This window comes from Canis lupus, chromosome 13, assembly GCF_003254725.2.
Source record: "Canis lupus dingo isolate Sandy chromosome 13, ASM325472v2, whole genome shotgun sequence".
In the NCBI taxonomy this organism is placed as follows: Eukaryota; Metazoa; Chordata; class Mammalia; order Carnivora; family Canidae; genus Canis; species Canis lupus.
Genome location: NC_064255.1, coordinates 41,248,078 through 41,274,672, shown reverse-complemented (window position 1 = coordinate 41,274,672; position 26,595 = coordinate 41,248,078). Strand labels below are relative to the sequence as shown.

Below are 26,595 nucleotides of genomic sequence, written 5' to 3'. Positions count from 1 at the left end.
TAAAGCAGATGGCTTAAATATTATAAGTACATCTTATAACACTTTTGGGATTTAGAGAATTACTTTTGGGATCGATGAGCTATTTCTTAGTATTTAAATGTTGGCTATTTCTTAAAACGTTTTTGGTCTTACCTGGGTTAAACTTTTATTTATTTATTTTTAATTTTTCCTTTAATGCAGAGAGGAATAGCCACTTGAAGTTACCTGAGCATTCGAGTAGTTTCTTTGCAGTGTCCTTCGAAATATTTCTTTCCCAGTATTTTCTTACAACCACCCTTGCAGGTTTCTACTTCAGCTTGGACTTGTTTCTATGACTTGTTGGTGTCTCTGACTTCAGCCTTGTACTGTTTTTGTCCCACACTCTTCACACTGTTTGATCTTCAACAAACACTCTGCTCGGATTGTTGTAGTAAGTGTTGCGCGCTGTGGTGTAGGAAGAGTATGGATCTTGGGGTGGGTGCTTCTCTCTCCCTGCAGCCCCGACACTCAGATCTCCCTAAGGCTCACTGCCTCTGCTGCACAGCATCGTCAGCGCTCCCATAGACGTTGGCCTTATGGTTAAATGAAAGCTTGTTCCCTTAATGCTTCTCATCTGTCCACAATTCTTACCTTGACTTACGAAATCCACGGAAGTTGGTGCTCAGACAAGCCCTCAGCACTCCTGTTAACTCCCTGTGTGTGCCCAACATTTTAGCCAACACCCAGACCAAACTCTCCTACCCCGTTTTTGCCCTCTCTCCTACCCTGTTTTTGCCCTCTCTCTTCCTGAGCCTCTGTTTATATTTCTGCTGCCTGGAATTTCTTCCATCTTCCTTCACCATTTATTGAAAGGCTATGGATTCATGAAAGTGCCCCGAAATGACCTCTCCGAATTCCTGATCCAGCGTAGCCCCAGCCGAAAATGGTCTGTTTTTCTTCCTGATGTTTGTAGGGCACTGATATTTGCTTTCTTATGACACTAACAATGACTGTTTTGAGGGACTCCTGGGGGGCTCAGCAGTTGAGCGTCTGCCTTCGGCTCAAGTCACGACCCCAGGGTCCCGGGATCGAGTCCCACATTGGGCTCCCCACAGGGAGCCTGCTTCTCCCTCTGCCTGTGTCTCTACCTCTCTCTGTGTCTCTCATGCATAAAAAAATATTTTTTTTTTTAAAAAAAAGCATTTGAGGTAACGGAAGAAGAAATATTGGGAATTAAATGGAAAAAGGCCATATGGAAATAAATATACCCATAAGTGAATGAAATATAAATGCATAAAAGGGCCCCAAATATGAAGATCTTCTCTGGATTGCATCTTTAAGAGATATTTAATGCTCATCAATGTGAAATTTAAAAAACTATTACCTATTCATTTATATTAACTGTTAATCTTTAAAAAAATTAAGTACTAATCTTAAAACCTTTAAGTACTAAATTTTTATGATCGCTTTCCTAAACATTTTCTTCAAGGATTTCTCTGTTTTCACTTTGGTTAGTTTTTAAGAAGTTAATTAAATACGAGGATGGCCTTTCCATTCTCTTCTCCTGATACTCCTGGCTGTTTGAAAAAGAACACTCAATTCATTTAATAAAGAAAACACCTATTGGGATGCCTGGATGGCTCAGTTGCTTAAGTATCTGACTCTTGATTTCAGCTGAGGTCATGAACTCAAGGTCATGAGGGCATTGGGGTCTGCATTGGCCATGAAGCCTACTTAAGATTCTCTCTCTCCCTCTCCCTCTACCCCTACACCATCCACTTTTCTCTCCCTAAAAAAGAAAAGGAAAGAGAAAGAGAAAAGAAAGAGGGAAGGAAGGAAGGAAGGAAGGAGAAAGAAAAAGAAAGAAAAAAGGAAAAAACTTGTGATGAGCACTGGGTGTTATATGTAAGTGATGAATCACTAAATTCTACTCCTGAAACCAATATGACACTATGTTAACTAACTAGTATTTACATAAAAACTAGAAACAAACAAACACATTATTAGTATAGCTGTTGTTTTCCTTCTGGCAGCTTCAGTTCTATTTTTCATCAACTGCATCTAAGTTTTCTTTAAGAATTTTGTGAAATTGTCCAGGAAACGTAACTCTAGGATCCTGGGATGGCACTGATAGAAGGCAAGCCATACATAGTTAGTGTGCAAAGCATAACAGGGAGCAGGTTCTCGCTTTCTTTTATCCTTTGAGTGTACATAAAGCAAATAAACATTCTGTAGTTTCTTAGAGCATGTGGATGGTGGGTATGAAGCAATCTGGATAATCTGCTTTTTCATTATATTACATTTATAATTTATATATTCCATAAATCCCGTTTTATGAATAAAATGTTTTATTAAAATATAAAACATTTAGGTGTTGGATTATTGTAAGCTTCTATCTACTGGAAAAATTCACTGAAATATTCTCAGTTCCCTTTGTTGTAAGGATACATACTTTTGCTCTTGAGAGATGTGTGTATGTACCCTTGATAGTAATAATCAGCCGTGCTTTTAACACTGATAAAATAATTCGTTGCTCTTTTTTTTTTTAAAGTCACAAGTATATATTCACTCTACAACGCAAAAAGGCGGAATAAAAACGTATGATTTTGTTAAGCTGTATTGCTTCAAAATATTTAGGGGAAAACTACATGCAGATTTCTAAAAATAAATGTCTGGTCTGAGTCTGGCCTTATCTGATCTCAATCTGATCAATGTTGAATTTATTCAGAATGGTCTTTAGAGATTTTGCCTAAGCCTACATGGGTTTAAACTTTGAATTAAGCCTCACAAACAGCAAGACCAAAATAGCAGAGTTAAATAACTAAAGAAATCAATGATATTTGCATAAAATGAATTAATTATTTTGGGTCTTTTGAATTTTATATGACTTCAATACAGGGGAATATACATATAGGAGCCATTCCACTAGTATTTCCTATATACTTCATTTCCTGCTCGATGTCTGAGGTTTGCTTACTGTCCAGTCTGCAAATAACCGATGATGTGGATGATCAATACATTTTGTAAGTGATATATTGAAAACTTAATTCATTTTTATTCCTATGACAAGCCTTAGCCTGCCATTAATTTCAATAAAGGGTAAGAAGATCATGCAACTTGATGTGTTAGGAAAAGCCAGTTAGTAGAAGAAGGAACAGTGCATTAAAATCTTGCTAAATAAATGAATTTAGGCAAGAAAAAAGATGAAATCATAGGACAAACACATATCTATGTAACAAAAGTCATTACAACACTATTCTATTAATACATGTAGGGCTTTCTGATTTAAAAGCTACTGTTTGACAATAAAATATCTAATTTCATTTGTTTATTTTTTTTACTTTGAATTTTTATTGCTATGACATATATTCAGAAACGTCTCTAAAGCAAAGTTATACACTCTTGCAAAGTCAATACCTGTGCTTCCACATTCAGGACAGGAAATAGATCTTTACCCTCTTAATCACCATCGGTGCCTTAGCCTCTCAAGTTCATTTTTACGTTGACTTTGTGGTTACTAATTTAATGTCATTAATTTCCTTGCTTCGTCATCATTTTAACTCTTAGGTACGTGTGTCCCTAACCATGTTTAGTAGACCATTTTTTGAAGAGAAGGAATCCTGCACTATGCATCCTTTCATCCCCAGCCTCTTGCACTCACCATGATGCCTGCGACATCGAGCCATGTGGATAGCCCCACTTTGCTCCCTTTCATTGCATGAAAAGTCTTTATTGTTTGGCTACTTCCCAAATTTTAAATCTATTCTACTGTTCGCGGACATCTGAGTTGTCTCTAGGTTTGATCTTCATGTCTCTTGGGTGTGTGCCTAGATGTGGAACTGTAGGCATATGTGTCTTTAGCTTTAGTAGATGATGCCAGACTTTCCATTATCATTTCACTCCCCTACCAACCTTTGGCATTTGTTTTTAAAGTCTAGCTGCTCTGATTGGTGTGTTCTGGTAGCCCGGTGTACTTTTCATTTGCATATCCAGCTAATTAGGTTCAGTTCCGTTTGGCCATCTGTGAAATATTTGTTTAAGTCTCTTGCCATATTTTTCTACTGGGTTATCTCCCCCACCCCCATTGATTATGATTGGTACACACACACACACACACACACACAAATCCTATTTTGTTGGTTCTGTTTGTTGCAAATGTTTTCTCTCAGTGTGTGGCTTACCGTTTTGCTCTCTTCATGCTCTCTGCTGGGAACACGAAGAATTAATTTTTATGTGATCCAATTTATCAGTCTTTTTCTTCATGGGTATTGCTCATTGTGTATGAAATCTTCTTCTGCCCTCTCATATACTTTTCTCTGTTATATTCTGGAAGCTTTATTGCTTTGCCTTTTACATTTGCTCTACAGTTTACTCGGAATTGATTTTTATGTATTATGTGAGATAGATGTCTAGTTTCATTTTATTCCATGTGGATTTTAAATTGTCCTAGAATCATTTATTGAGAGACTGTCCATTCCCCACTGTATAAAATAATGTGAAGTGATAAAAATCAATTGTCTGTATATGCATGCATCTGGTAATGAACTCTCCATTTCATTCCATTTGTTCACTTGTCTGTCCTTGTGCCAATTGTCTTAATTATATTTTTGTAATAATTCTTGACATCCCATAGAGCAAGTCTTTTTTGCCTTGTTCTTCCACAGTCCCGTCTTAGCTATTCTTGGCTTGTGTCATTTCCACCTTTTAGTATCAACTTGTCAAAACACTCTCTCTCTCTCTCTCTCTCTCTCACACACACACACACACACACACACACACACCACAGAGTTGTGATTTTTATTTGGATTCATTCAATCACTAGAGTAATTTGGAGAGAATTAATGTCTTAAAATGTTGAGACCTCAGATCCATGAATGTGATCCCTCTCTCTCTAGTTTTTTTTTAGATCTTCTTTCTTTTCACTCAACAGAATGTTATTTTTTTTTGTTTTGTGAAGACATCTTGCGCATTTTCAATGAGAACTAATCCTGGTATTTTATTGGTTTTCCTACTGTTGTAAATACCGTGCTTTACAAACATTTATCTAGCACCTTTATAAAACTATGTATCTCACATCTTTGTAAATCTTTGTAAAATTATTTTATATCAAGGTTAGTAATTCTCACTGTGTATCTAAATTCAGTACTCTAATTATATACTTTGTCACTCCCCTCCGGTAATCTATGGATTTTGGCTGCCAGCAACAGAAACTAATTTTGGCTAAGTTATGCAAAGGAGAATTTACAAGAAGAATGTAGGTGAAATCACAGATTTCTGGGTTTCTGGGGATCTGTTTTGAAACCAAGTGAGAATGAAGGTAGCCCCAAAGTCCTTGAAGTGTGAACTAAAGTTTGAAAGCATGATGCCTTTGTGACAGCTTTTCTGCACCTGTTCTTGCTTATGCTTGTATCTTTTCCTCAGTTGTGATATTCAAGGCACAGAGCATTCACTTTATCAAACTTAGATCAAGTCCTGATTCTCTTTATGGAAGAAGAGGAAAAAATGTGGTCCTTGGGCTTCTTTAGTGTAGGGGGCAGCTTCTGAGAATTATCTTCCCACCAATGCTATGCAGCTTGGGCTAGAGAACAGAATATAATTCCTCAAAAGAAAATTGGATACATTTAAGGAGAAGGTTTGAGTGCTGGAGAGCAGATCTGACAGTTCCTTCTCTTCAGAGGAAGAAAATAGATGCCAGTTTGTTGCCCATCAGGCAGGTCTCTCAAAGTTTAGTAGGAAATACTTTCCCAAGTGTGGATATACACGGTAATAGGATCTCTGAATCCTGATTGTTGTTGTTATTCTCCACCGTCTCCCACTCCTCCCTCTGCTTCTCTTCGTCCCCCTTTTCCCCCTCCTCCTCCTCCTTTTCTTCCCTTACCAATTTTAATCGGTCAAAACATGATAATTGATAACAAAACGTTTTGGTGAAGCAGATTAGAGAATTGGGAGGTCAAATCTTGGTATAAGTATTTAATTTTTTTTCTGTAGAAATTTGTAGTATTAAATAAACTAAGAGAGATATACCCTATAACTTAATTTCTCTAGAAATTAAAATAAGTCATGTAACTTTTTGCACATCTATTATTATTATTATTATTATTATTACAGAGAAATGAAGTTCAATTAGGTTGGTATTTAACCCTTTTTCCATTCTAGGGATGACTCCAACTTCAAGCATGTTCCTAACTTGTGGAGAGTAATTACATTTGGAGCAATGTAAATATATGTGCAGGATCAGATGCTATAGTGATGTGCTAATCTACTGTCCTTTACAGAGAGTTCAGAGGTCTTTTAGTTCAATCCTTACCTTATGAAGGAACTTGGCCTATCTATCTCTGGAATTTATTGTGTAATATCCATTGAAAACTTCCTGGGATAAGGAATGGTACTCTTGGAGACAACTTTCTCCATTACTGGACAATGCTAAAATCACTTTCTCTCTTACTTCTTTAAGACTCCATGACTCTACTTTCTTTTTTTTTAATCTACTTCTTTTTCTAAATGTAATTTTAATTTTTTAAAAAATAATTGATGTTTCTTTTTTATAGTCAATGTTTCTTTTAAAAAAATTATGCAGATAGTAGAAGATTATACAAATAAAAGGTGAAAGTTTGGAAATGTCTTATACTGCCAAAGCAATTCTTTCTTTATGCAATTTCTACACACCTGTCTATGTCCAGCCTTCTGGAGCAAGAGAATGTATGTCTGTCCATTCTTTCTTTACATAAAAATACTGCAGGTGTTGGAACACAGGTATCATGACCTCATTAACTGTTTTTCTTCCTTTCTTACTGTGCCATGTATCTTCAGTTGTTAAAATAAATATTTTAAGTGTATACAAAACATCTTCAAAATAGAATTGTTTGGTGTTTTCATAGAAACACTTCTATGACATTTGTGCAGTTTTATGTTATTAACTAAATGTGAGACAGTACTGAATAAGCTTGTGTGACATTCTGAATCATGTTTCAGCTATTACTGAGTTTTTACATGAAACATCAATATGAGTGTCTATCGGTACCATTTATATACACAAATGACATTTTTGTTTTTGACACTAATTTAATAAAAGGAAACATAATTTGTGGATCCCTGGGTGGCTCAGCAGTTTAGCGCCTGCCTTTGACCCAGGGCATGATCCTGGGGTCCCAGGATCAAGTCCCACGTCGGGCTTCTGGCATGGAGCCTGCTTCTCCCTCTGCCTGTGTCTCTGCCTCTCTCTCTCTCTCTCTCTCTGTCTATCATGAATAAATAAATAGAATCTTTAGGAAAAAAACATAATTTTGTCATTGAAATGTTATACGTCTATATTGTTAAAATTTTCTAAATAATGAAGCTAGTAATCATAATTCTCCTTTTAATAAAATAACACCCAAAGATAGCATTTGTTAGATCACTGTTTGAAAAGATCTTGAAAGTTCCTGTGTCAGTACATGCATCACCTCTTTAATAAATGTGTCATTTTAAGATTGCATGCATGTATTCTAGTTCCTATGCAAATAACTATTTGCAAAAATTGTTAACTCTTCTAATTAAAAAAGAGGTTCTTACTGAGAAGACTTAACACAGCAGTAGAATGAAGAAAAAATTTAATGCAAGCCCATGACTGTGTCATTGAGCTATATTTCTTAATAGTCCCCCTAACTTGTATAATTTATAAGAAAATGATTATAATATATAACTATTCAGTAATACATATTTTTAAACACCAATATATAGTTATATTCTTAGAGCTATCTTTTAAAAAAATGACTACTTATTGTTTCATAGCTTGAGTGTCCTAAAAATAAATTTATCCCTCCTCCTTCTAATGAGTATGACTTTGGATCATTTATAACAAATAATGCTACAAAGAATTTCTTTGTAAGTGGGTAAAACATTTCTGTAATAGATTCTTTGAACTGGAAATATTGGGTTCAGAGTATGTGATTTCAGTTACTGACATGCAAACCTAAATTGTTGTCTGATGACATTGTGATTTCCAGTCACACCAGGTATATTGCTTTGTAGCATTAGCTTCCTCACATTCTCTCCAACAATGAATAATAATCACAATATTTTTAATTTGGGCAGATTGATAGTTTAAAAATGACATCTCATTTTAATTTCTCAATTTTTTAATTAAAGAGGTTATAATTTATTTAGGACCATTTGAATATCCTTTCCTAAGGAAATCCTTTCCTGATTTTTATTTTTATTTATTTATTTTTAAAATTTTATTAAATTCAATTAGTTAACATATACTGTATCATGAGTTTCAGAAGTAGAGTTTGGTAATTCATCCATTGCATATAACACCCAGTGCTCATCACTTCATGTGCCCTCCTTAATGCCCATCACCCAGTGACCCCATTCCCCCACTTATCTCTCCTCCAGCAACCCTTTTTGTTTCCTATAGTTAAGAGTTTCTTATGGCTTTTCTCCCTCTCTGATTTCATCTTGTTTTATTTTTTCCTCTTTCTCCTATGATCCTCTGTTTTGTTTCTTAAGTTCCACATATGAATGAGATCATATGATAATTGTCTTTCTCTGATTGACTTGTTTCGCTTAGCATAATACCCTCTGGTTCTATCCACATCATGGCAATTGGTAATATATCATTTTCTTTTTTATGGCTGAGTAATATTCTATTATTCACATCTTCTTTATCCATTCATCTGTTGATGTGCATCTGGGCTCTTCCATAGTTTGGCTATTGTGTACATTGCTGCCATAAATGGTGGTTTATAAGTATCCCTGGGATCATTGTGTTTGTATCCTTTGGGTAAATACCTAGTAGTGGAATTCTTGGGTCATAGGCTAGTTCATTTTTAACTTTTTACAGAACCTCCATACTGTTTTCTACTGTCTATACTACTTGCATTCCCACCAACAACATAAGAGGGCTCCCCTTTCTCTGCATTCTTGTCAACATCTGTTGTTTCCTGACTTGTTAATTTTAGCCTTTCTGACTAGTATGAGGTGGTTTCTCATCGTGATTTTGATTTCTATTGTCCTGATGCCAAGTGGCATTGAGCATTTTTTCAGGTGTTTTTTGACCATTTATATGTTTTTGGAGAAATATCTGTTCCTGTGTTCTGCTCATTTCTTGACTGGATTATTTGTTTTTTGGGTGTTGAGTTTGAGAAGTTCTTTAAGATTCTTGGATACTAACCCTTTATCTGATAAGACATTTGCAAATATCTTCTCCCATTCTCTAGATTGTCTTTTGTTTCTGTGGATTATTTCCTTTGCTATGCAAAGCTTTTTATTTTGATGAAGTCCCAGTACTTCATTTTTACTTTTGTTTCCCTTGCCTCTGGAGAAGTGTCTAGCAAGAAGTTGCTGTGGTAGAAGGTTGCTGCCTGTGTTCTCCTCTAGGATTTTGTTGGATTCCTGTCTTACATTTGGGTCTTTCGTCCATTTTGAGTTTTTGTGTGTGTGTGGTGTAAGAAAATGGTCCAGCCTTTCTTCATTTTTAATTGGATTGTTTTATTATTATTGATTTCTTATTGGAACTCTTTTAAAAACAGGGTTGTTATTTTTTTCTATTCTGCATAATGCAGCTATCTTATTCCAGTATAGTATATGTCCTTTAACAGTAGTTTGTAGAAAAATTTTTTGCAAAGGATTTTTTTTCTATTTTTAATCAGTCCTTTATAGCGTATGGTTTTCTGTTATGTTTATGACAGCCATTTATTTTTAATGATTTATTTATTTATTTATTTGAGAGAGAGCAGGAGCAGGGGGAGGGGCAGAGGAAAAGGGAGAGAAGCAGACTCCCCACTGAGCCCAGAGCCCCAGGCCGCTGGATCTGAAGACAAGCCAAAACCAAGAGTCGGATGCTTAACTTACTGAGCCACCCAGGTGTCCCTTCAGCAGCCTTTCTTACCCCAAGATTATAAACTGTTATTCCATATTTTTCTTATGAATGATATTTATTTTTAACTAGTTTTAAAAAAATAGAAAAAACAATACGATAATTGCTAATATACATTAAGGGTGTTTACTGTGTGGCAGGCAATTTCCTAGAATCTTTGCATCCACTAATCCATTTAATCTTCAAAACTATCTGATAAGTTTAGGTTTTTCTGACACTGTGGGTAAGGACATTGAAGCACAAAAAGATGAAGAGGTTACTCAGCAGGTATGTAGTGAGTCGGGAATCAAGCCTTTGCAGTCACCTGTTCAGCCTTTTTCGTAAATCATAATGAATTACTCGCCAATGCAAGCAGGTTGACTTAAGAATTTTTATTTGAATATCTCTGTTTCCAGCATTATTGGATTGCGTTCTGTGGGGGAATATGGCAAACGTGTAAGCGCCTCTTCCTTTCACATGGAATGCAGAACTAAGAAAGTTGCGTCCTAACTTGAAAGCAAAGAAAAGCAAATAAGGTAGATCAAACAATCAGAAAACAAATTGTATACTTCAGAAATGAGAAGCTCTTGGTGATAAAATTCACAGGGTATACAGCAAGAAGATTTTGGTTTTGGAAGTCATCCTTACCTCCCTCTAAAAAATCACCAATATGTTGAATCAAAGGAGAGCTTTGGAGGAACAGAGGTCACTGTATTTCTAATAGGAAAAGAAAAAGAACCTTCTCAAGTAAGAAAAAAAATAAAAAAATAACTCAATTTAATACCCTAATGACACCTAAGAGATCATCTGAAAGAAAACATGAAATAGTTTGTTTTGTTTTTGTAACAAATAGTTGAAAGGAAGAGAATCTAGTGAGCTTCTTGCCTGGTCACCCCCAAGAACACAAGCCTTGTCTTCTCCTTCCACGAATCCTGAATTTTCCCTCATTTACTTTAGACCATCACCTAGGATACAGCCCAGTATGCATTAAAATGAAGCCAGATGACCTAAATGGAGGCTTTCTGGGCCCTGCTGAGCTGCCTTTACTCAGCTAACAGTGACATCACCACATTTTTCAGTGACCTAGTTGAGCTTTGGTACTCCCTCTGAAGCGCTGACATGCCCACTTGCGGGTAAGTGTGTGACACGCGTGATGATGGTTAGCAAAAGGCAGAGCTCCCTTGATTGGCAGGGACAGGACGCTTGCTAATAAAAACACAAGAAAGGCCTCAGATTTCGCACGTGTGCGCGTATGTATACCATATATGACACATGAAACACACGTGAGATACGTGATACATGCGATACATATGCATATATACATATTTGGGATTTAAGTATCTTCTAAAATCTTTTGCCAATTGGCTGGCTTTCTTACGATTTACTTGTAATACCTCTTTATATATATACATATATATATAAAGTTCCTCGCTAGATACGTATTTTGTAAATGTTTCCCTTGCCTTTCATTTCTCTAAGTATCTTTTGAAAGGCAAAATTTCTGGTTTTGCTTGTGTTTTTTTATTTTTATTTTTATTTTTACGCTTCATGGTTTTTGGATCCTACAAGTCATCTTTGCCAAATCCAATGTCACTAAGATTCTTCTAAAATTTTTCTTCTGGAAGTTTGTTCTTTCACTATTATATTTAGATCTATCCATTTAGAATTAAATTGTATATAATGTATGAAGTAAGGTTTGGATTTTTTTTTTCATATGACTCTCCAGTTTTTTCACGTAGCATTTTTTTCACTACCTTTCTCCACTGAATTGCCTTCTCAAGTTTGTGAGGGTCTATTTCTGAATTCTCTATTTATATCCAATAATATTTAAGCCAACATTTATACTAATACTACCTGTTCTTGAGTCCCATGACTTTATGATAAGCCTTGAAATCAAGTAATTTAAGTCCTTCAATTCCTCTTCTTTTTAAAAATTGGTTATTATAGGTATTTGATATTTCCATATAAATTTAATAATCAGCTTATCAAGTTTTTGAAAAAAGCCTGATGAGATTTTGATTGGAATTGCACTGAATCTAACAATGTCACTAAAAACTCACATCTTAATATTGAGCCATCCAAACAATAAACATAGTATAGCTTCCCATTCTGCTAGGTCTTACATAATTTCTCTTATCAATTGTTTTTACTATTCTTTCCTCGAATCTTGCATGTATTTTGTTCTGTATATACCTAAGTATTTCACATGCCTTTATTACATATAAAAAGCATCATGTTTTTGTATATTGACCTTTATTTTATTTTATCTTAGATTTTATTTATTTATTCATGAGAGACACAGAGAGAGAGGCAGAGACATAGGCAGAGGGGAGCCCAATGTGGGACTCGATCTCAGGACACCGGGATCATGACCTGAACCAAAGGCACTCAATTACTGAGCCACCCAGGCATCCCTGTATATTGACCTTCATTAATTAAAGTAATTATCAGTAGTTTAGGCTTAAAACTCATCTTGCTTTTATTTTGTCTCATTTGTTTCTTCTTTTATCTTTTCAAAAATTTTTGGTTGATGAATGAACATCATTCCATTTTATTTCTTTTTTAAGATTTATTTATTTCAGAGAGGGAGGGACAGAAAGAGAGGAGGTGGAGGGAGGGGCAGAGGGAGAAGGAGAGAAAATCCTTGAGCTGACTCCCCACTGAGCGCTGAGCCTGGAGTGGGGCTCCATCCCAGGACCCTGACACCACAACCTGAACTAAAATCAAGAGTCAACTGCCCAACTGACTGGGCCACCCAAGCACCCCTTCATTTTATTTCTATCATTTGCTTATTCACTGTGTCTATTCTGGGTATTGTTATCATTGCTCTATGGGTTATAATATGCACATATGTCTTTTACTTACAATAATCATACTTTCAAATAACACTATATTACTTAACATACAATGCAAAAACCTTATAAAAAGGTACTATTTCCCTTACCTGGTTGTTGTGTTACTACCATACCACATCTTTGACTGCCACATATATTACATAGCACACAGTATGTCATTATTATCTTACACAGTCAACTATATTTTTTTTAATTACAAAATAGGAAAATAATCCATTTACATTTACCCACATATTTGTCAACACCAACAATCTCCAATTTGTTGGAGATTTGTTTAGACAAACTTCTTTGCTTAGATCCATGTAATATCACCCTCCCTTGGCCTGAAATTTCCTTTAACATTTCTGGTAATGCAGTTTTATTGGATATAAATTCTCTGGGGGGAAAAATTACAAAAATGTTACCTTCATTTGAAAGGAAATCTTAGCTGGTTATAGAAATCTAGATTTAGTTTTTTTTTTCTTCAGCATTCTAAAAAATACATTCCATTATCATTTATCTTGAATTATTTATGATAAAATATATGTAATAATTCTGATATTCCTCTACTCTCCCAAAATATGACAGGCCTTCTCTTTCTTACTCCTTTTATGACTTTCTCTTTAATATTGATTCTTAGCAATTAGCTTACGATGTACCCTGCTTTGGTTTGCTCTGTTTTTATCTTGCTTTGGGTTCTCTGATATTTGTGAATCAATTTTAATCAAGTTTGGAAAAATTTTGCCATTATTTTTTCAAAAAATTCTCTTCCCCCTCTCCTCTTTAGACCACATGATGTTGTCCCACAGGTCCCAGAGATCCCTGAAGCTATATTTTTATTTTTATGTTTTTTTTTAACCTTTGTGCTTCACTTCTGATACTTTCTAGGTCTTCAAATTCACTGATTTTTTTCTCTACTCTAAACTGCTATTAATCTAGTTGAATTTTCATATCAGGCCTTCTATATTTCAGCTTTAAAAATTCCATTTAATTCTCTTTTATAGGCTCCATTTCTATTGCTATTATGTTCATGTTTTCCTTTAAATCCGGAGTATGTTTATTATAAGTGATTCATCTTATAATATTTCTGCTATTTCCACATCACTGTTATTATTATTTTTTTTTTAGAGATGGATTGGGGAGGGACAGAAGGAGAGGGAGAAGGAGGATCTTAAGCAGGCTACACACCCAATGGGAAGCCCTACATAGTGGGGAGGGGCTCGATCCCACAACCCTGAGGTCATGACCTGAGCCAAAATCAACTCCGCCACCCAGGTACCTCTTCCACATCTCTGTAATTTCTATCTGGCTTTCTATTACCAGATTTTTTTCCTAAGGAAATCAAGAGTTATGTTTTTCTTTGCATACCTCGCGATTCTTTTGTTTGTTTCTGGACATCGTGAATGTTATATTATTGAGTATTGCATATTGTTGACTTTTTAAAAAGTGCATTAGACTTTTCTATTTATAGGCAGTTGTATGCAGACCCTTTTGAGGCTTGTTTTAGGACTATTTGTTGGGGGTGGAGTGGTGTGCAGGTTCAGTGTAGCCTTCATTCTAAGCTTAACTTACATCCATTTCTAATGTGTCACTTTTAAGGTTTTTTTTATGAATGTCTCAGGTGTTCAAACAGTTCTCTCTACTGTAACCTGTTGGAACTGAAACTACTCTAGCCTTGGGTGACCTATGAAAATTGAACATATTATAATTCCCTACTTATTCCCTAATCAACCTCATGGATTTTCCCCCTATCCTCAGCCAGTTTAGGATTACAGTGACAGACCCAATAATACCACTAATCAGGGTTCTGGAGGTTTTTCTCCCTACCCGCCTCCTACCATGGAAATTCCAGCAATCTTGGCCTCTCCAAATTCTATTTATGTCACCTCAAACAGAGAGACCACTAGACTCCACCTTGGCTCCTCCTCCTTGCATCATGATTAGGAAAACATTTTCAGGGAAAAAGCCAAGGTGATCCTAGAGCTCTCCTCATTGTATTCTCTTCTTTCTGTGATCACACTTCTGCATTTCCCACTATCCAGTGTATAAAACCAGTTTTTTAGCCTATATTATCCAGTGTTCTAGTGGCTTACACAGCTGTGCCAGCCCCAGTCATGCTATCATGGTTAGAAAATTTGTTTTGGATTATTCCAAGTATTTTTTATTAGTCATCTTGCAACCCACACTAAGATTTTAAAAAATCTAGTAGAATGAATGAGAGTTTTCTAACATTCATATATAATTCCATTTCTCAATTTTATTACCACTAGGCCTACTGCTTTATTTGGTCATTTGTGTTTGTCTTCGTTTTATTGCGGTAACATATAACATATCTTTTGTTAAACAAACTATACTAATTTTCTATGATAAAATTTCCATCATATCAGCTTCCAGGCTTAATCCTTTTCAATTTTTGCAATTTCTGAATTAAGTAAAATCTTCTTAGATTTGCCTAGTGGGATTCCCATTCCCTGCCCCCTAACGTTTCTAGCTAGTTTGATCCTATTTCTTCATGCTTACTTTTCATACCAGTGTAAGATGACCCTTTCCTAAATATGACACAAAGTCTCATCAATGAGCAATGGCTCTCTCCATATGAAATAGCCTTTTCTAGAGCCTTGCCATCTCCACTTGCCAAAATCACATCTTTAAGGTCAATCTCAGATATTATATGTTTCATGAAGCCTAAAGAAGATAGATGTAGGGCACCTTGGTGGCTCAATTGGTTACACCTTTGGTTCGGGTCATGATTCCAGAGTCCTGGGATCAAGTCCTGTGTTGTGGGGGGGCGGCGGTGGGGAGAAGGTCCCTGCTCAGCAGGAAGTCTGCTTCTCCCTCTGCCCCTTTCCCCCACTCATGCACATTCTCTCACTCTCAATCTCTCTCAAATAAATGAATAAAATGTTTAAAAAAATAAGGAAGATAGATGTAACTTCCTTCTTCTGGGGCACTGTAATACCCTCTTATTTTATTAACTTTGTGAGCAATCAGCATGTGCCAGTTACTTTTCTGAGTCTGACAATTATTTTATCCAAGCCTCATAAAGTCCTGCTTAGTGAGTGCTGTAATTATCCTCAACTTACAAATGGGAAAACTAAGGCACAGGAATGATAAATAAGTGGTCTATAGTTGCACTACCTGTCAGCACTGTGCTGCGTTGCTTTACTTCACACATCCTTACAGTATCACAGACATATTAAACACTGCATGAAGGTACTGGCTTTGTAAAATATGTAGCAAAGACCTTGAATACAGCAGGCATGATACAGTCAGTATTTGTTCCTGCTCTGGAAGGCAGAAAGAGTGAAAAATAATGGTCATGGAATGCTATTCTTTTCTAAAAGTCAATATGATTTGGGGAAAATGAATAAAAGCACAAGAATTAGAAAGTGGGCAGTAAATAAAAAATAGAATGGCTTTGGCTGCCTTGATATTTTATGTTGGGTAATTGTTTTATTAAAATTAAAAATTGGAATAGAAAAATTTATGAAAAATTGAGTCAACTGAGAAAATTCAATAACTAATAGTTATGCAAATCATGTTTAAAGTTTACCCTTTTATCCAATAAAACTTTATTTTTAAAATTATTAATTATTGTTGAGAAAAATCTTAAAACATAAGCTTTCTTATAGCTTTTAAAACAGTGGATACCAAAATATAATTTATCCTTTCTCTTGAGTCATTAGAAACATTGATTCCTAAACTATGCAGTTATAAGGTCATGCCTTCAGGAGTTAGCGAGATCAATGGAGACATTTGCTTTATGGCTGGGCATGTTGCCTCATTAAGAACCATGACACATTGTTTCCATTTTTAGCAATGCTAATCCATGCTGTTAATAGTTAGTGATGTCAAATTCACTAAATCAGGCAACATAACTTTACACAGAATTTTAAAAATATTCCCTGCCACTATGGGTGGTTCTAATTCTATTATAATCTTTTATGAACTCTGCAGTATGTTTTTCAATAAGAAATTGTTTTCATTTATTTCTTAGTGAATTTGTTTTAACTGCTAGAGTTGTCAGAATGTGACTTCTACACAAATAGAGTATTTACATAACTAGAATAAATTGCCATCCAATTTCTCAGTGAAAATTATTTGATCTATATATTGAGGGCATGGACACAATTAAGAAACCCAGATTAGCAAACTTCACCATTTGATTATATCAATCTCCAACTAAGAATATGATTTATTCACTTTTGCATTCCCTATGATGCAGTGTGCTTACTTAAAATAGTCAATAAATGGACAAAGCTACTGAAAGAGATAAATATAATCATTAAAGAAAATTCATAGAAGTATAGAAAATAACTACATTGGCTCTTCATACAAAAGACCGATTTATAATAAAGGTTAAAAATTTAAAAATCTGTGTAAAATTATCAACAATATTTTGTAAAATAATCACTATCTAAACTTGGAAAATAGTTAAGCACATGAATTAAACACATATTAACCCTATATATGGATACAGTGTTCATAACTTCTTCCTCCCCTATTGGCTTTATTCCTCATGGTTGAATAGTACATAATCTTCTTACTCTGAGTTTTTCCCAGTCTTCAGATTTTGATTACAGTTTAAAAGAGTCTAACTTTGCACCAAAGGTCTTTTTTACTACCTCTCACTTAATTTTGGTCTTTTACCTACTTTACATAAAATTTATTAAGATCTTAAAGATTACAAGCAGTTTGCTGCAAGTTAAGAATAATGGATGAATTCTAACTTCTTAAAGCAGTTTGCTGCGAGTTAAGAATAATGGATGAATTCTCACTTCTTAACTTTTTTTCTTTTTTGGCAAAATAAAAAAAGGAAGAAGAGACTAAGCATTATTCGCTGACAATTATGAGAGTACTTGCTCCTTTCTCTTGAAATGTTCTTAAATCCCCATTTTCTCTAACCTCATCAGGTACCTAGGTCCTAGGCCAGGTAGTATCAAATGAAAAAAAGCAGAACTTATGTGACCCATATTTCATTTCTGACTCCGCTTGCTCTTTGTGTAACTTAGAATAAGAGGTTTTGTCTATATGAGATTAATGACCATGATGGCTATGATACAAAATTGCCATGAGACTCAATAACTCCACGTTTAGAACAATATTTTGAAAACTTTAAACATTATAAAATTAATAAATATTATTTCTGTAGACGATCCTCCATAGTAAGATATCATGCCACTTTTCCCAAAACTCAATTTAAGGGCAGTTATTGAAAAAAAAAAAAAAAAGACGTTTAAAACAAAAACAGAAACAAAATCTTGAAAACAAAGATTTAAAAATAGTTAACACTCACGTGACATTAATTGCTATCTCTTTCTCTACTACACTATTCGTCCCCCTTATAAAGATGAGGAAACTGGGGATCCCTGGGTGGCTCAGTGGTTTAGCTCCTGCCTTCGCCCCAGGGCATGATCCTGGAGTTCTGGGATCGAGTCCCACATTGGGCTCCCTGCACAGAGCCTGCTTCTCCCTCTGCCTGTGTCTCTCATGAATAAATAAATAAAATCTTTAAAAAAATAATAAAAAATAAAAATAAAATAGCTAAAATTAATTTTTAAAAAAACATAAAGATGAGGAAACTGCAAAACAGGTTAAATAATTTGACAATTGTCACACTAGCAAAGTAGTGGAACGTAGGCAGCCTGACTCCCAAGACTGCTCTGGATTGAGTCTGTTTTTTCTCCATCTCTTCCCTTTCCTCAATCATTGCCAAATCACTGCCACAGACAAAGAGGGATAAATAGCTGAATGCATGAAGAATGAATGAATGCAGCTTTCTTCTCTTGATTGAGATTAATCCAAGGCACGGATCATTTCATACAATAATACAATAACTATGTTGGTTTTTCATACAAAAGACAAAACAGCTGAAGGTATTATAAGACTATTTTGGCCAGAAGATTCCCCTCCTAAAGCCCCAACAGAAGGAAACAAAGAATATTAAGTTAAGGGCCATGAGAATATCTGTTCAAAGGAGTTGCCAGAATTGGATATGTCCTTCAGAGGATGTGAGTGGGAGCACTCTATATAACAGCCACCATTCTATAGCTATCCTAAAACTGAAGGACAAAAATACAATTTTTAAAATACAATACAATTAACTTCTGTATCTATTTTTAAGGAGATATTTTATTATATACATGGTACCTTTTGCTTGAATAAATGGTATCTTCCAGTATCACCCAAATAAAAGAAAACATTAAAATTAAGAAATGATTATATCTGGCATAATAGTCAAGATCCTCTCTAAACATATAAATATTCTTTAACTGGAATTTCTGGATTTCATCTGTTCTGTTTGTTTGTTTTCTATTTCATAATACAGTCAAAAAACAACATATGAAAGAAACACTGCCAGAAATATTTTCTTATGATAACCTTGAATATTATTAAAGTATCTAAATATAGAAGATGAAACTGAGTTGGAAATTTCTACCAAATCCATACAGGAAGGACTTCACAAGGTCAGGATTGTTTTTCTCCCCCTCCCTTGAAGCTACACACTTCTTGTAATTTAATATGAGCATAAACATGTTGCTTAAAATATCAAGGTGGGCCACTGCTTAATTAGCAGTTTAAAATTTATTTCAATCAAAGCCATTACCTTGGAAAGGATATACAGCAGAAAAACTCTATGAAGCTCTTTTTCTTCTTTATTAAAATAAAGTGTTTAACTATTTCATGTTTTCTTTCCTTTTTTAGACTATGGCTGTAGGATGAATAGACATATAATGAAATTTGAATGTTGACTGGAGTGAAACTAAAATGTTGAAGAAAGAATAAGTTATTCTTTCCAACTCAGTAAAACAGCTAGACTGGGGCCCGCCCTCTGTGCTCAGTGGTGTTCTTGGCTGACAGAGAATGTAAAGTTACTGGAAGGTCAGATTCATGTTTCAAGGATCTTATGAGCTCTTTGTTCTATGGGAACATATTGATACTTGATAGTAATGATATTTTTTAGATTTTTTCTGTTGTTAAAGGACCAGAACCTCATTTTTTATAACATCCCATCCAAAGGAAATATTATGTGGAATTTCAATGTATAAAATTAATTTTAAAAAAGGCAAGTGGGAAAGGATGTGAGCCTGAAGCCCTTCAAACTCAGAACTGAGTGTTTTTACTCATTTCAGAAATCTCTAAAGAAGCCTAGGGTTCCTGCTGAGATCCCCAGACCTCCTGGGAACCTTATGGTTCAGGAGCACACAATTTCAAAGTCAGTAACAGAGATAATTTTGCAGCAGGTCTCCGTTATTTTTTCTGAAGAAATGACCAAAATGATATGGAAATCTCACTTGGTTTTGATACGAACTAAATGGGTTTGTTTGGGTTCTTTTAATGCACAAAAATCCTGTTTTGAACTAATTTCAGTCCTGTGGTGAAAATATCGGATCATCGAACCCATAATGTTATCATTTATTCATGCATGTCACAGTTATTTACTGACACCCAGGAGCCATTCTAAGTGCTGAGGGTAAAATAGTGAATCAGATTGTAGGAAAGGAGATTTTAAAAACTGACCGACTTAAAAAGTCGATATGTAAACTGTGTCAAATACAATGAGATGTATGTGAAGATAGAGCATCTTAAAGGGATAGATAAGGGATTGGGGAAGCTGAGGAGCTATATTTGGGCAGAGAACTGAATGAAATTGAGATAGTGAATGAATCCAAACGTACCCTTCGAATGTTCTGGGCAGCCAGCACTGGTGCATGTGCTAATGGTTGTATTCAGGTAACGGGGACAGAAGTCTGATTGCAGTGAATAGGATGGGAGGAGAGATGAGGAAGAAAGTAGGTATCGACAGCTCTTTCAAGGACCTTGCCCGATCAGGGCACAAGATCAATTTTGGTTAAATAAATGATAGCAAGGATGGGCTGGTTTTCCTGATTCATTATAATGCCACTTTACAGGGATGGCATTTCATAGATTAGTGGCTATCAGAGTTTTTCTAAACATGTTTTATTCATTTTGCCAAAACACATCCTTTGTGGAGCCTTCATACGTAAACAGATGTCCATAGAGCATCACCCCATAATCTCATGCAGCTGTTAACTTGCATATCACCAGATGATGTTACCTTGAAATGTTTAAAGAGGATTTACTGTTGCAAATGCCATCCTAGAATGTCTCGTATTTATGCTTTATATATAAATGCATACATATAGTGACCTGAACCTTGTGATCCTTTTACTGTAGGAACAAATGAAAACAAACAAACAAGTGAAGAAGAAAAAAGAAAAGGAACATGTGATTTTCCACGAATGTCACTCAGTTGGTTTGGGTTGTTTTGTTTTTGTTTCTGCCCACATGATGGAGCGGCATCTGCCTGGGGTGATCAGAAGGGGTTGGACTGTAAGACTTCAGATGATAGGTAGGATTTTAATAGCTTAAAAGGGTATTAGGAAAATGATATGTTGTAGAGAAAGAGTTTAAACCGGCCAGAGGTACGGCATAGGCATGAAAGCATGAGCCACAGTCAAGGTAGGGCAAATGATCGGATTGCATGCGGGCAGGAGAGAGAGCAGTACAAGGCAATGAAAATGTATCGTTTTTTTTTTTTGTGTGTGTGTGTGTGTCCTAAAATTATCTCAATATAGTTTTGCAAAATGTACCTCAGGAATTCTTATTTTACTAACGAGGAAATAAAAGTGAAAAAAAAAAGTTGCATACCTAGCAAGTGGTGAATAGAAGCAGCATTTTAAGCCCCTCCTTCTGACTCTTGAAGTGTTCCTTTGACTGCACTTACTGTCTCTTAGACAATTCCGTGAAGAATGACTGGGCTCATACTTTGGTGGGCCTTCAATCCTGCGTTAAAGGATTTCCACTTCATTTATTAAGTAATAAATATGTAATAAGTAGGGATCCCTGAGTGGCGCAGCGGTTTGGCGCCTGCCTTTGGCCCAGGGCACGATCCTGGAGACCCGGGATCGAATCCCACGTCGGGCTCCCGGTGCATGGAGCCTGCTTCTCCCTCTGCCTGTGTCTCTGCCTCTCTCTCTCTCTCTCTCTGTGACTATCATAAATAAATAAAAATTAAAAAATAAAAAAATAAAATATGTAATAAGTAATAATATTAGATAATACCAAAGGCTTTCGAATAGGCATTAGTATCATTAGTATCATCAGAATTGTGCTTTGGAAAACTGATCAGATGGCTGAGTCCAGAACTGAGTGGTATGGAGAAGTCAGGATACGACACGCCAATGGTAAATCAACCATAGTCATGTTAAGGGGAAGGCAGCCATGGGATTGTGCCACTCAACTGTACATTCCAGAAAGAACCTGCTGGTCATCTGCAAGTTGTCCGGTTGGTGGGCAATTCCTACTGTTAGTGCTTTTGGGATCCACAGTGGTTTTGACCAAGGCCATGCTTTTCCTGGGCAGCCCTTTTTCAGTGGCTGAGCATGTCAGGTGTTCGAGAGCCTGCCCAATTCTGAACAATGTGGGACTCCTATAATAGGAAGTCCTTGCTCCAGAACTTCCTACTGGGTTAGCCAAGACTTTGTCAGATCTTCACTGTTTTGAGCCTTTCTCTGCCCAGTCTTGTTTCTTTTCCTCCACCCAAATCCTTTATTTAACATTTTTCACATCTCTATCACAGTCTGAAGTCTTTCCTTACCCAGAGTTCCTTCCCCTTTTATCTTTTACTCATATTATCTCCAACAAATCTCCTGTGCTCCTAACTCTATCTCAAAAATGTTCATTCTACAATAGTTAAGGTGTGGAAATCAAAAGATGACAACAGATGCTCAAGCTGTTTCTGGATGATGATGGTGATGATGATGGTGGGTGATGCTGATGGTGATGATCGTGATGATGGTGATGATTATGCTGATGGTGATGGTGATGATGGTGATGACGATGGTGATGGTAATGGTGATAGTGTTGATGATGGTGATGGTGACAGTGATGATGGTGATGATGATGATACTGACTTTAGCATCACTTAAGTTTTTCTGTAGTCACAGCCAGAAATGCAGTTTATAAATGTGTAGTTTCTAGAACTGACAGTGTATCCAAAGAGATGGAATCTAAGGAAAAGAGAAAAAGTTAGAAAAACAAAAAAGGCTCAAGGGTAGTAAGAGGAGATCTGTGCCAGTGGAGAGAAGAGAGTTTCATTGAGGAAGAGGGAATCAATATTGTAAATGCTGCCAAGCTAACAAGGAGGGTGAATGCAGCAAAAAGGTCATGTTACCTGTTTGGTTTCTTTTTTTTTTTTGGTTTCTGAAATGTAATGATCTTTTTTTTTTTTTTTCGATTTTATTTATTCACGAGAGACCCAAAGAGAGAGAGGCAGAGACACAGGCAGAGGGAGAAGTGGACTCCCCACAAGGAGCCCAATGTGCGACTCCATCCCAGGACCCCGGGGTCACACCCTGAGCAGAAGGCAGACTCTCAACAACTGAGCCACCCAGGCCGCCGCCCCCGAAATGTAACTATTCTTAGTGTGAGCGTAGCTGGCTATGAGCAACAGGGACTGAGAGGGCTCACTAATCTAGAATCTTGGGTTTGAATGATCTCAAGATGTCTGTGGAACTATCCCTTCCCCTCTGAAGCAGTAGGTATATTTTTCTCATGAGTAATTTTGATAAGGAATTAGTGTAAGAATCCCAGCCAACTGTAGTTGAGACGCACATATTCGTTATTAGAATGACTACCATTGCTCACAAGAAGGTGTGAAGATCTGTGTCTACACATACACACACACACACACACACACACACGTGTAGCTTGCATTTGTCCTGGTGATTCTAGATAGTCTGGTTGAAGCAAATGAAACTAAGGACCGTGCTTCCTTAACTCGGTTTGCACCTATGTTTTCTAGAGTGTGGCTCTCAGATTGGGGTTACATATGCCATTATCGCAGTCATTCAAAACTGTGTTAAGAAAGGGGAAGTTAGAAAAATAGGGTTTTGACTAATGGCTTTACTTATCTAATATTTAGACCAAACAACTGTTGTTTTCTTTAGTGATTTTCACCGCTGACCCACAGACTTTACCGTGCAAAGTTGTGTGCTCATTTTTATGGAATACAATCATTTTAATTATGTTCTTAACTCTGTCCTTCTATGTTATTTGAAGCTAGACATGCTCATTAGGAAGGAATCGTATATTTCCAAGTAAAATTGAGCTATAATTCCTGTACCTGCTGGGTGTATTCAGAGAACAGGTCTCCAACTGTGATATTAATATTACATTATTTGTCATGAAAGAAACTTGCCGACTTATTTCAACTGAAAGGCCAAGATGATGCCCTACAGTGATAATAATGGCATTTATTTTTTGTATAAAAGTATTGATCTAATTATTTATTTAATGTTACCAGGATATACATATGGCTGCCTGCATTCCTATTAGCATGATTCTGGTTTATACATACAATATTAAGTTATATTTAAAATAATTTTTTAAATCTTATGATTGAAAAGGTTTATGCAAAATTCTTTTATTGATCACAAATGTCAGAATGTTGATAATGCTGATATATTTTTATATAATATAGTTTTCTCATTAATTCTACTAGGGACATCTACAAATGTCATGACATGAAATACTTATTGATGGTTTACCAGGTTTTACTGCTAACTAACCATGTTTAGTTGAAAAAAAAAAGCCACAAAACCTCAGGAATAATGCATTAAACAATGGGGAATTAATTTTGGCAAACAGAGGAATCTCTTCACAGAACTGCAATTGCAAGTTCAAATTTGAGGCTGGAGGTTGTGGCTATGTTCGAGTGTATTCTGGCTTTAGTTGCCACTGATGAGCACCTACAAAAAGTTGAGTCACTTGCATCTTTTTTGCTTTATTCAGCCATCATTTTGGTGCTGTCAATCTTTAAATTTAGCTAGCTTAGTAAGTTTTTGGTGGTATTTTTGGTTCATTTTTTTTCTTGATAATTAATTATATTGAACACTCTTTGTATGCTTATAGACCATTTGTGGGTTTTTTTTCCTTTTTTAATTTTGAAGTGTCCTTTCAGATTGTTTTCCATTTGAGGAGTGGGGTTATCTTTTAATTACTCACTTGAACAATGTTTTTATATTTTGTACAAATAGTTTTTCAGCTGATTATGAAACAATTGATTAATTTCTGAGGATTTGGCAGTTATCTGAAATATAATCTTTAATTTGATGTTGTGGTCAAGGGGCTTATTATATATGATTAAAATCCTTTCAAAGTCTTGATCTCTCTTGGTATATGTTCCTTCTCAATATTTTATCGTAGTGTTCTAAAGTTGTCAATTATTTGAAGTTGGTTGATAATGTGTTAAAATCTTGTATATTCATAGGGATTTTCTCCTTGTTTCATCAATTACTGAGAGAGGAATTTTAAATCCTTCAACTGTAATTGCAGAGCTGTCCATTTCTCACTTCAGTTGTGTCATTTTGTTTTATATATTTTGAAATCCACTATGAAGTGTGTATACATTTGGAATTATTATGTATTCCTGATAAATTGAACCTTCTATTGTTTGAATCATTTCTGTTTCAATTTTTGACAGTACTCCTTAACCAGAGGTCATTTTGATAACAGCCACTACAATTTTCTAAGGATTGGTGTTGTCAAGTACTATCTTTTGCTGTCTACTTTTAAGCCATCTCTGTGTTTATATTTATATTTAATCTGTAACTCTTAAAGATAGCATGTACTCAGGGCGCCTGGATGTTCAGTGGGTTAAGCTGCAGACTTTTGATTTCAGCTCAGGTCATGATCTCAGGGTCCTGTGATAGAGTCCTCTGTTGGGCTCCATGCTCAGTGGGGAGTCTGCTTGAGCCTTTTCTCCCCTCCCTCTGCCTCCCATTCCACCTCCACACTCACCGACCTTCTCTCTCTCTTTCTCTCATAAATAAATAAATAAACAGACAAATAAATAAATAATAAATATTTTAAAGAAAGATAGCATGTACTCAATTTTTGCTTTTTAAATCCACTTTGATAATTGGTCCTTTTAAATTAGGCATATTTATAGATGTATGATTAACATAATTATTGATATGGTTGTCAGCCTATTTTGCTAATTTTTTTTTCTATTTGTGCCATTTAATCTTTGTTTCTTTGTCTCTTTTATCTTGCTCTTTCCTGAGTGGCTTGAAATACTTTATAATATCTATCCTATTGGTCATTTATTTATTTTTAATTTTTTGCTTTGCAGTTCTATAGATTTTTTAAAAATGAGTAGAATTATGTCTACCACCATAGTCAATATAACGGAATGTTCCATTAATACCCTGTATAGTCAACCAGTTTCCCACACTCAACCATTCATCTGTTCTCGATCTCTATATTTTTTTCTTTTTCAGAATATGACATAAAAGGAATCAGATAGTATATAGCCCTCTGGGTCCAACTCTTTCACTTGAAAAATGCATTTGCTGGTCATTCATATTGCTACATGTACTGATAATTCCTTTCTTTTTATTGCAAGAACTACTTCACTATATGGATGTGCCGGAGTTTTCTTTAGGCGCTCCTTAGGTAATGTACATTAGTTTGTTACCTACTTTTGGTGATTTTGAAAGAATAGGTTATAGATATTAATGTAGACACTATTATGTGAACATACATTTTTATTAAGAAATTGCAGGATATTTCTTTATTTTTTATTTTTTTATTTTTTAGGATATTTCTTTTAAATTTGACTTCTTATTTATATTATTTCACTCCTATTTGTAAATGTCATGTTTGAAGTGTTTGGAATGAAACTTTTATTTAATTTAAAAATTCCTATGCCATTTTGTTTTGTAAATTTTCTAGGGCATTAATTATTCTGTGAAAATCCTGGCTCTGAGTGTTTGAGAGATCCAGTAAAACCACTGGACTATGGATCCTTCAGCTTCTGCAAATGAGCAAATAACACAAAGGCAAATTTGCCGAGATAGTAAGAGGCAATATATAAAATATATCAGAATGTTATAATCATAAGGGTGTCAGAGATTAGCGTTTGAGTTTCATCTCTAC

At 35.5% G+C, this 26,595-nt stretch overlaps 1 protein-coding gene and 1 long non-coding RNA gene across 2 annotated transcripts in view; both read left to right on the top strand.

The window, feature by feature from the left end:
- The window catches only part of KCTD8 (potassium channel tetramerization domain containing 8), a 203,834-nt gene that overhangs the window by 81,383 nt on the left and 95,856 nt on the right, over nt 1-26,595 (top strand). The gene's annotated exons all lie outside the window — the stretch shown is intronic.
- LOC112652212 (uncharacterized) lies at nt 18,965-21,266 on the top strand. Its single transcript, XR_003131287.3, has 3 exons — nt 18,965-19,097; nt 19,336-19,512; nt 20,830-21,266. It is a non-coding gene; the product is annotated as an uncharacterized LOC112652212 (long non-coding RNA).